The sequence below is a fragment of the Phoca vitulina genome, unplaced genomic scaffold (genome assembly GCF_004348235.1).
Source record: "Phoca vitulina isolate PV1807 unplaced genomic scaffold, GSC_HSeal_1.0 scaffold22, whole genome shotgun sequence".
Taxonomy (NCBI): Eukaryota; Metazoa; Chordata; class Mammalia; order Carnivora; family Phocidae; genus Phoca; species Phoca vitulina.
In genome coordinates this window covers 2,328,625-2,339,086 of record NW_022589725.1, presented here as the reverse complement: position 1 = coordinate 2,339,086, position 10,462 = coordinate 2,328,625, and positions in this window count along the sequence as shown.

The following is a 10,462-nucleotide window of genomic DNA, read 5'->3' as shown; positions in this document are numbered from 1 at the left end:
GTCACGCTGTTCTGTCAGCCTTTCTGGGAGTGGCGGTGATGTGTGTTTCTTGTCGCCTAATTTACTCACCTCACTCCCTGAAATACCATGTCTTCCTCCCTGTGGCCAGCGTTGATGACAGATGTTCCCTGTCGCTCAGACTGAGAACCTGGGGCCAAAAGGAGGGGAGGAGAGATGAAGTAAATTCCCATTTCCTAAGCACCTACTACATGTCAGACGCACGGCCGAGCCTTTTAGATGGTTTCATCTTTTTTGCACAGACTCTGAAGTATCTAGGACTGCGCCTTTCTGGAGATACGTGATTCTCATAGTGCGCAGTATGGCCCGCTGGGGAGTATTCTGGAAATGTGTAAGGGTGGTTTTGTGGTGACCATGATCTCAGGGTCTGGTCAGCATTTAAGGGGCAGAGGCAGGGCTGCTAGATGTCCTGCAGTGCGTTCTGGGACAGCTCTGCACCTCTCAGCCCCACATTCAAATCCCGCTGGACGTTTATGTTGGTGAGAAACTTGTTTATTAACACCTGATGCTAAACCAAAGCCCATTTACATCTAAACACACGTACTCTGTACAAGGTTTTACGCTCAATCTTCCAAGAACAAACTATGTGGAATGAAGAGACGCTTGAGGTTTGCTTTGTTGGGAGCTTTCCCAAGAGTCGCCAACCATGCGCGGCAGCAGCGCCGGCAACATCTGTGTCGCTCGTGCAAGACAGCTCGCCGAGATCGGTTTAGATTTGTGGCTGTCACACTCACAGCGAGTCTGTCGCGTGTAATGAATAAATGATCATTTCAGAGAAGGAGGAAGTGCCACGAAGAAAATAAAACAGGAATGAGATTGTGAGCAATATGTGCACGTGCGTGTGCATATGTGTATGTGCGTGTGCATGTATGTGTGGGTATGTGTGTGTATGTGTGTGTGCTTGTGTGTATGTGCACGTGCGTGTGTGCATGTGCGTATGTGTGTGCATGTATGTGCGTGTGCCCGTGTGTATGTGCGTGTGCGTGTGTGTATGTGCGTGTGTGTGCGTGTACGTGTGTGCGTGTGTGCGTGTGCATGTGTGCGTATGTGCATGTGAATGTGCATATGTGTGTGTGCGTGTGCATATGTGCGTGCACATGCGCGCAGGCAGAGGCAGCTTTATACAGTGACCCAGGCAGGTCTCTGAAGAGACGGCTTTGGGGGGGAGACCTGAATGACCAGAAGGAGCCAGCCAGGCGGGACACGTGGACTGCCTGCATTCCAAGCTGAAGGCGCAGCAAGAACAAAGGCCCTGAGGCAAGGACAGAAGTGTGATCTGTCGGAAGGATGGCCTCCGTGCCTGGAACCCGGAGCACAAAGGAGAGAGTAGGAGGCAGTGAGACGGGAGGGGTGAGTGAAGATGAGCATGTAGAGCCTTGTGGCCTACAGGAGGGGGTCCAGGTGGCATTCCTGACGAGACAGAAGCATCAGAGGGAAACCACCCCGATCTGAGCCATGTAAGGGGTGCTCACTCTCAGCCAGCATGCTGCCTTACAGACAATGTAGCTGAGACCCAAGGTCTGGCCGTGTCTAGTCTGGACTCAAACCCAGACTTCTTGAACCCACTATTCGTGCTGAGACCCCAACTGTGGCCTCAAGTACAAGAGTGAACCTGGTTTGTGATCTCTACACATGCGGACTACTTGCTTTCCTCTGCTCAGGGTTGCTTTACCATTCCCAAAGAAAACCAAAGCTGTGCTGGATTTCTGTTTCCTTCATATGCATTTCCAATGTTCTTTCTGGCATTTATTACGCCAGGCATTTTCACGTATGTTACTCACTTGAACTTGGCATCAACACTCTGAAGTGTAGGTGTCATTATATCAAGACAAGAAACGGGCTGAGAGAGGCAAAGAAACCCAACCAAGACCACACAGCTTGTAAGTAGCTGGGATTCAAGCACAAGTCCATCCGGCCTCAGGGCCCATAGTCTTTCCTCTACGCCACGTCATATCACTCATGTTCTCCCATCCATGTTCTCATAGACCCAACCCTTTGCCACAGTGGAGTGATCCAGCAACCTCATCTGGAACTGGGCCAGTCAGCTCCCCGGACGCATTTTTCAACCTGGAACTGGGAAGGAGTTCTCTGGTGGAGGCACCACAAGATACGGAGCTAGACGTTGTCTGCCATGTGCTACAGATTCAGCCAATGTCTGTAGGAACTCCCTGCCTGAGAATGAAGGCAACGCAGGAATGCAGAGCCGAGAGGGCAGCAGGGGCAGGAGACCTGGTGACCTCAGTTGAGCCTCTGGACCCACTGTGTTGGGTTTCTGTTGCCTGTAACTGAAGGATTTCTTACCCATCCAAGAAGGTAGGACAAGATGGGGGCTGGGGAGGGCTTTGGATCCCAGCTTGAGTGGAGGATGGAGGTCGACCCTGAGACATGCTTCTTGGAGATCAAAGGTCCAATCCAGGGTCAGGCACCTGGTAAATGGCAGGGCCAATGTCGGAACCCAGGCCTGAGTCCGGGAGCAAGGTGCATGTAGTTCCCACGCTTGAACCCCTGAATTTCCTGAAGGTTCTGAACCCACTCCTTTTGAACAGGTTAATCACCAGTCTACATCTGCCCTTATCCTCCTCTTCTTTTCTAGCGGAAAAGATTCTGAAAGTACTGTCCCTTTCATCTCAAAAGCTCCTGCCTTACAAGATTAGCTTCTCAACTTACTAAATTTCCTAGAGAATTCTTTCCACTCTCAGGCTCAGGGCCTGGCTGGCCTGGAATAGGAGGTCTGGTAGTCATCAAGGACCATCCCATGGATCCAGCACCTGAGGGCAGTGTCCAGAGCATGAGGAGAAATTCATAATAGGACCCCCCACTTCAAAGCCATTTCCTTCAATGGCCCCCCGAGGAGTTCAGTTTGCCACAGAGTGGGAAGAGTGGGATGCAGTGCCCGGTGAGTACAGCCCCGTATTAGGAGGCGTGAGCTTGAATCCCTGATGCACCACTTTCTGATCATCCCACTGTGGGCCACAGTTTCCTCAGCTGTCCAAAAATGGTAATTCTATTTCACTGTTGCTATTGTGAGAAGTATATGAGATAATGGGCGTGAAACTACGCTGTAAACTGTAGAGTGCCACAGGCGTGTGAAGGGGGGTTATTATTATTAGTTGATAGGTCATCTTCACTCTTGGGAGACTCAAGAAGTACCTCAGGAGGCAACCAGATTCCCTTCACCCCCATTCTCCAATATGAGCACTCTACTTGGCCCTTATTTAAGCTAAAAACTCTTCATAGAGACTCAGGTATGACCTTGGACCTCCATTTTTTGATCTATAATGTGGGGCTGGGGAGGGAGAAGATCTTAAATTGGATCCTCCCTGAGGAACATTATGTCTCACTTACCAGGGAAGTCCACACCCCAAGTTCATTGCCAACAGGAGAAACCACCACAGACATCACATCCCAGAGCTGTGAATGACCTGAGCTGTCCCATGTACCCTCCAGGCCCAGTGCCCCAATTACTCCTGAACACCTCTGGACATCATCTCTCCATTTTACAGAAGATGAAACTGAGGCCCAAGAGAGCAAGGGGGATGACTATGGGATCTGTCCAGCACCCCCTTCCTCTTCTAGAAACTGCTCGATTCCCACACCAGCCAGGAGTTCACATGGTGGCTACCATGTTCTCATAGACCCAACCCTTTGCCACAGTGGAGTGATCCAGCAACCTCATCTAGAATTGGGCCAGTCAGCTCCCCTGACGCATTTTTCAACCTGGAACTGGGAAGGAGTTCTCTGGTGGAGGCACCACAAGATATGGAGCTAGACGTTGTCTGCCATGTGCTACAGATTCAGCCAATGTCTGTCTGTCTATCTGTCGCATTCCTGGTTTCTGTTGTTGCCGGAGCCAAGCCACCAACTACCATTCCCACTTGGTGGTATTATAATAGATATTTGTTGGTTTTGCCCACCCAGAATCCCTTTCCCTTATTTTAATGAAAGCACCCCACTTTTTCTTCAGGAAACTACGCCTCCACCATCTGTGTCCTGGGGAGACCATCTGTAGGAGTTCCTCCATCCTTGCCCCAGCAATGGAGTGGGCACATGACCCAAACTAGTCCAGCTAGACTCAGGTCTCTGGGAATTTTTAGCTAGAGCAGAGTGTTGTCACTCAGGCGTTTTAATTGCAGGACCCCTAACAAGGTGATTCATGGGCTCTAAGTACCTCCATCCCCATGTTGCCCTTATTCCTATCTTTCTCAAAGCCTGGTTGTTTAATTTGACTTTGACCTGATCTAGTATCTATCCCATGCAGCCATTTTTTGCTTAAGTTTTCCAGAGTTGGATTCTCTGGTTTGTAACCAAAGACTCCTAACTCGTAGAGAAATTGGAAGTAGAATTGAGTGCTACTCCACATCCTCCAGGAAGTGTGGGGTATTAAAAATTATTGGACTTTCCTGGGGCAAAACAGTGAGGTTGCTGTTGTGCCCCAGCCCTGGAGAGCAGCCCATGGGATGCAGCAGCAGAGGGCTATTTCCTGTATTACTTGGTATCATCTGGACCACCGAGAATGTGGCTCTCAGAGAAAGGGCAGTTTCTGTCACAGTTCAGTTTTGGGGAGATGAAGAATGCCCAGGCTGAAACTATGGAAAGAGCCAAGATGTCCATCAACAGATGAATGGATATAGAAGATGTGGTATATATATACAATGGAATATTATACAGCCATCAAAAGGAATGAAATCTTGCCATTTGTAATGACGTGGATGGAACTGGAGGGTATTATGCTGAGCGAAATAAGTCAATCAGAGAAAGACATGTATCATATGATCTTACTGATATGAGGAATTCTTAATCTCAAGAAACAAACCGAGGGTCTCTGGAGTGGTGGGGGGTGGGAGGGATGGGATGGCTGGGTGATAGACATTGGGGAGGGTATGTGCTATGGTGAGCGCTGTGAATTGTGTAAGACTGTTGAATCACAGACCTGTACCTCTGAAACAATACATTATATGTTAAAAAAAAAAAAAGAAAGAAAAAGGAGAAGAAGATAGCAGGAAGGGAAGAATGAAGGGGGGAAAATCGGAGGGGAAGACGAACCATGAGAGACTATGGACTCTGAGAAACAAACTGAGGGTTCTGGGGGGGGGGGGGGGGATGGGTTAGCCTGGTGATGGGTATTAAGGAGGGTATGTATTGCACGGAGCACTGGGTGTTATACGCAAACAATGAATCATGGAACACTACATCAAAAACTAATGATGTAGGGGCGCCTGGGTGGCTCAGTCGTTAAGCGTCTGCCTTCAGCTCAGGTCATGATCCCAGGGTCCTGGGATCGAGCCCCGCATCGGGCTCCCTGCTCTGCGGGAAGCCTGCTTCTCCCTCTCCCACTCCCCCTGCTTGTGTTCCCTCTCTCACTGTCTCTCTCTGTCAAATAAATAAATAAAATCTTTAAAAAAAAAAAAAAAAAAAAACTAATGATGTAATGTATGGGGATTAACATAATAATAAAAATAAATAAAAATAAAAGAATGCCCAGGCTGTGGGATAGAATGTTTTGTTTCAACTGCACAGAGTAATGTAAAGGGAAAATCAACAAAGCAAGCCCAAATATCAGTATGTGTGTGTGTGTGCGTGTGTGTGTGTGTGTGTGTGTGTGTGTGTTGGGGGGAGACACAGAATGAAGTGTAGAGCATTTCTATGACCACGGTGAAAGAACCTCACGACTTGCTGCACGGCTGAGGTCTCCAAACACCAAAGTTGGCAGCTGAGGATGCAGGCTGCTGAGCTGACGGGCCTGCTACACGGCTGTGCCGCTTCCGACCAGTGGAAGGGCCACACAGGAGGATGTGGGAGGAACCCAAGGCAATCTCCAACACCGGCCGGAAGCAGTCTCTGCCTTCCTGATGGAGAAGGCTCCCAAGTTCCTGCCTGCTCCAGCCAGCCCTCGAGGCTGCTTAGCTGGATGATGGGGATGAGTTTTGGCCTGGAGGGTGAAAAATAGACTGAGTAGGAAAGAGTCCAGGACTCATACAGAACTACAGAAACTTCATTGATACCAGCTCAAACCCGGGGAGTATTTGTGGGAATGGATTTTGTGGTGCTTGATGAAGGAAGGGAAAATGTGAGACTGATCTCCTTGATATGGATGTGTGGATCAGGGATTCTGCATTCTCTGTGTTGGCTCCAGGAGCTGGCTGGGTTCTAACCATTGATGGCTAAAGCAAACTTGGACCAAATGTGAAATGAAATTTAAAGGCCCCAAATACCCTGGCATCATATAGAGGAAGGGATTCAAAGATTTCTGAAGACAGGAATGATGGATTGGATTTATTTTGTGCCTCCTTCCCATAAATATCTCTACGGCCCTCACTGAATGAACCCTTTGCTTTGAGGAAAGTCTACATCAGGCGTGCTTGGTGAAGGGTTCCCTGATCTCCAAGGGAAGGAAGGAAGAATGCAGAGGTGTGGGAGGCCAGGTGTTGGCATTTAGGTGGCTCAGAAATTTTTTTTTTTAAAGATTTTATTTATTTATTTGACAGAGAGCAAGAGAGGGAACACAAGCAGGGGGAGTGGGAGAAGGAGAAGCAGGCTTCCCACCAAGCAGAGAGCCCGATGTGGGGCTCGATCCCAGGACCCTGGGACCATGACCCAGGCCGAAGGCAGACGCTTAACGACTGAGCCACTCAGGTGCCCCGATGCCTCAGAAATTAAGTGAAAATGTTCATCATAATATTCAGCAGGTTCTGAATGAGGCAGGATCTCTGCTGGAGGGCCCTGGAAAGGTAAAGCTGACCACCAGTCTAACTTAATTTATATAACCAATAAAACATAAGAAAGCAAAACAAAGCAAAGCACGAAACAAAAACTGATCATCACCTAACACCTAGGCTTGAGTTCCTTTATTGATCTAAAACCCCTGGAATGCAGGATACACTACTTGCCCTTGGAGAAGGTCTCTGCTATACCACCACACGGGTGTAATGCGAACATTTCTCTTGCCTTCTCCAAAAGGGCCTGTGGCCATTTACCGGAGTACCTGGGTACTGAAGAAAGGGAAACACCCAAACTTGGGGAGCACTGGATGAAGAACTTTAAGCTAATACCAATTTCTTGGGCCTAAGAGTACCACCATGGGTCCACCAACCATGTGAAAAACAGTATTTTGGCCTTTGTCCATGTCACGGAGGGCTAGATCTCCAATTTCTGAGTGATAGTTGGAAAAGATCCCCACATTGGCTCCCTGACCCACGGAGGCCATTATAATATAAAAGGCCAACAGATCCAACCGAACAACAGTTCTGAAATAGAAAACTCAAAGCCTTTGGGGAGGCTGCAGAGACAACCAAAGACCCCGGAGGGTGATGACTTCCATCAAAACACCATTAGTTTCCCCTGTTTGGCCAGTGCAAAATTAGATGGGTCTTGGAAAATGGCAGTGGACAATTTAATCAAATGGCAATTCCAATTTCAGCTGCGGGGTTAGATACACGTTCCTCGGTACAGTCCTTGGAGCTCATATGCATCTATTGGTTTCATTTTCTATTCCAAGAAACAGAAATCACTGGAAGCATTCTGCTCTTAGTTGGAAGGGATAACAGTTTTCCTTTACTAGTCAACTGAGGGATACCTTAGCTCATCAGATCTGCACCAGAAAGGCTTTGATTGTCCTATTCCACAAGATAACAGACTGATCCACTACATTGATTAAGTCACATTAATAGGGTCAGATCTGTACCTCTGAAACAAATAATGCGATATATGTTAAGAAAAAAAAAAAAAAAGAAGGTAGCAGGAGGGGAAGAATGAAGTGGGGGAAATCGGAGGGGTAGATGAACCATGAGAGACGATGGACTCTGAAAAACAAACTGAAGGTTCTAGAGGGGAGGGCGGTGGGAGGATGGGTTAGCCTGGTGATGGGTATTGAGGAGGGCACATTCTGCATGGAGCACTGGGTGTTATGCACAAGCAATGAATCATGGAACACTACATCTAAAACTAATGATGTAATGTATGGGGATTAACATAACAATAAATTTTTTTTAAAAAAAAATCACATTAATAGGGCCTGGAGAGCACAGAGTATGCTTTGGGTTATATATATGATAGGTTCCTGATGTTAGAAATATTTTTTTAAACTGTGTGTCTGGGAAGAAGGAGTGAGCGTAAAGTGTGCTGGGCAGCCAAGGGTGGGAATGCAGTGGACATCTCCTAGTTTGCCTAACAAGCTTCCCCTTTAGTTTGGTGATGTCACATGACCTTTTCTTTGGGCAACTACCATTCTTCCATCCCATGTGGTCTGCTGTAGATGTTAACCCAGGTGCTCTGCCCTCCCATCTCCACCAAGGGAGAGGCACGTGACCCAAGCTAGGCAAATCAACCTCTCAGCTGGGATTGGAATGGTGAGCAGAATGACACAGGGGAGGAAGGAGACGGAACACTGAGCATTTAGCTGGCAAGTGTCCTCAACAGAAGGTTCATGAGTCCTACCACTGAGGTCCCCAGAGCTCCCCTCATTCCTACACGTCCTAAGGCCTGCTCAGTCAGCTTTTCCTTCGACTGGGTGAACTTCACCGATCCCCTTGTGGCAGGCTGAATGGTGGTCCCAAAGCTATGTCCATGTCCTAATCTCTGGAACCTTAAGTGTTACCTTATTCAGAAAAAGGGTGTTTTTGCAGATGTGATTACATTAAGGGTCTTGAGATGAGATCAGCTTGGATCAGCTGGGTGGGCCCTCAATGCCATCACTTGGGTCCTTCTGAGAGAGAAGCCGTGAGAGACTGGAGCACACAGAGGACAAGGTGACATCATGACCAAGGCAGAGAATGGAGGGACACAGCCATAGAACCAAGAACACCGGAGCCACCAGAAGCTAGAAGAGGCAAGAAGATTCACCCCTGGAGCCTCCGGAGGGAGTGTGGCCCTGCTGACACCAGAACTGTCAGAGAATAAACTTCTATTGTTTTAAGCCATCAGTTTTGTGGGACTTCATTACGGCAGCCACAGGAACTAATACAACTTCCAGTAAATTCTTTCTTTTTCCATAAGTTAGTTTTTTTTTTAATTTTTTAAAAGATTTATTTATTTACCTTAGAGAAAGCGAGAGCGCAAGTGCTGGGAGGGGGAGAGAAACCTCAGTAGACTCCTCACTGAGCTCGAAGCCCAACACGGGGCTCGATCTCACGACCCTGAGATCGTGACCTGAGCCGAAACCAAGAGTCGGACATTCAACTGGCTGCACCACCCAGGGGTCCCAGATAGTCAGTTTCTATTGCTTATAACCAAAGAACCTTAATGGTAAGTGTTCACCACTCCAGTTACTTGTCATGAATTACTCTTTTTGACCAAGTTAGTTCCAGCTGGATTCCTGTCACTTGCAGCCTGTGCCAAACCCGCCACTGGAAGCAGAGAAAGTGGATTCTGCATCGCTCCACGTATCCCCCACCCTCCCCGTTCACCCAGAAAGCATGCCAGGCGGCCAGCTCTGGTACAGCCAGAAACAGGTCCCTGGGCCCAGCCTCTTTATCTGCATCACGGTTTTCTTTCACACTGGGGACTGGGAGTGAACTGTCGCTTTCCTGCCAGGACAACACATAACCTGGTGATGGATGCAGGCCAGACGATTCTCCCCTGAGCTTTCCCTCCACCAGCTTTAGGGACTTGTCTGTGGGGTCAGAAAGTCCGGAAGCTATCTGGCTCCTTGGTATGTTCAGCAGTTCTGTGAGGGTGGTGCGGGCAGCCCTCCCGGCTCTGTGCCCCGACCTGGGCCGAGCGGGGCCTGGACGCTATAGGGGAGCGTGTGGGAGGGCCGGTGTGTGGGCGGGGAGACCTGAGCGGCCCCTCAGCTCAGCTCCGGCCTCTGCTCAATCTGGAGACTCACATTCATCCGCACACGGGGGCCTACACATGCTGTGCCCTCTGCTTGGAAACACTTCCTGGAGCCCCTATTGCCTAATTAACTCTTCATCCATGTGACAGCAGCTGAAATGGTCACCCTCAAGAAAGTCTTCTCCGACCCCCGTTAATGGTCCCTGCTACATGACGTGCTTCTAGCTCCCTGTACTTAGTACAGCTCGCTATTACGTATTTCTGTGATCCCTGGATTTAAATCCATCTCCCTCCCTAGTCTGTAAACTTCACGAACATAGAGATATATATTTTGTTCCCCATTATATCTTGTGAACCTAGCGAGCAGTCAATGAATCAGAGGCCAGGTGTGTCAAGTGTACCTGAGAAGTGGCGGGGTGTGTGTGTGTGTGTGTGTGTCTCTGGGGCACACTATGGGGAACTGGAGAGAACGTGCCTCACCCAAAGGCATTCGAATTAAAAAAACATACTAAGGGGCACCTGGCTGGCTCAGTCGGTAGAGCATGTGACTCTTGATATCAGGGTTGCGAGTTCAAGACCCACGTTGGGTGTAGAGATGACTTAAAAATAAAATCTTAAAATATATATATATATATATATATATATGGAGAGAGAGAGACTGTTCAGCTAAATA